We start from the raw sequence: 1,161 nt of genomic DNA on the forward strand, positions 1-1,161 counted from the left end.
ATATTGCTAGATCTCCAAAAAAATTGACTGCCTTCAGCAATTACAGATGCATTTCAAAGAATGATATGTGGCAGTAAGTAATTTAAAAGGTTACAAGAAGCAAAATACTCTTTTAAACTAGAGAAATGCAGGACATCTTAAATTTCTCTGTGCAAAGATCCGTCACTATGTATTCCCAAATTGACCACAAGGTTACTTAGGCAGTTTCTTCTCGCTTTCAGGCAGAGGATGAAGTTACCTGGATTCCACAAAGGTCTTCCTTGAGAAATCAACATCTGCTGTTTAAATTATTAAAACTAAAAATGTTAATTTTTCCAAGGATTTAAGATCATTTCAAAAAGCACGCTCCCAACACTGGTAACCATTTTCCAACTATTCGAACTACCTGTCCCCCCAAAAAAAGTAAACTGATGGTCTTTATTCCTTACCCTCCATACCCAATCATTCATATCCCTCACCATTTCCATTCTACCATCTTAACTCAAAGCATGCATGCCCTCATAATACCCTTACATTCACCTTCTGGTGACTGCCTCCAAGCACCCAAACTTCAATATGACCATTCCCTTCCTTGTATATCCTGGCCACTGGAACAGGTGGAAAGGAATGGTCTGATGTTAAAGAATAATCATGTTCTGAATTCAAAACCACTAATAACAGAAATTATCGGTTCAAGGCTCCAGAATGGTACTAAAGAGAGCTACCACTCATCTTCAGTCTTGCAAAGAATGGAAAAAATAGACCATCTTGATTAATGAGAATACAGCTCTCTCTTCCTTTCATTTTTAGTTGCAGCATCCTCCAGTGCAAGTAAGAATCAATATTGAAAATGTTATTCTGTCTACTGTAATTTATTGCAACTTTAGGGAAGCAATTTCTGTGTTTAAGACCGCCAGAATGCCATTTTTCTGCCCAGTTCCTTTTCTGTAGTCTACAGAAATATCCAAGCTGTTACAGCTATTTAAAATTATCAAGTACAAAAAACAATACTGATGTATGGTGTTGTGGTTCAGTAATGAAACAATAACTGATTCTCATGGTTTATTATTTACAAAAAACTGTCAAACTTTTATTTTGCCATTTTAGTAACAAGATGCAACACTGTTTTAATGAATTTGACAACACTTAAATGTTGAGAAAGTACAACCTGAAAAAGTGAAC

At 35.7% G+C, this 1,161-nt stretch overlaps 1 protein-coding gene across 1 annotated transcript in view; it reads right to left on the reverse strand.

The window, feature by feature from the left end:
• Positions 1-1,038: 1,038 nt before the first annotated feature.
• The window catches only part of rnf168 (ring finger protein 168), a 31,499-nt gene continuing 31,376 nt past the window's right edge, over positions 1,039-1,161 (reverse strand). The window contains exon 6 of the mRNA XM_063046175.1: positions 1,039-1,161. This exon is cut by the window's right edge and continues 1,278 nt beyond it. The gene's annotated coding sequence lies outside the window, so the exon portion shown is untranslated.

The sequence above is a fragment of the Mobula hypostoma genome, chromosome 4 (genome assembly GCF_963921235.1).
Source record: "Mobula hypostoma chromosome 4, sMobHyp1.1, whole genome shotgun sequence".
In the NCBI taxonomy this organism is placed as follows: Eukaryota; Metazoa; Chordata; class Chondrichthyes; order Myliobatiformes; family Myliobatidae; genus Mobula; species Mobula hypostoma.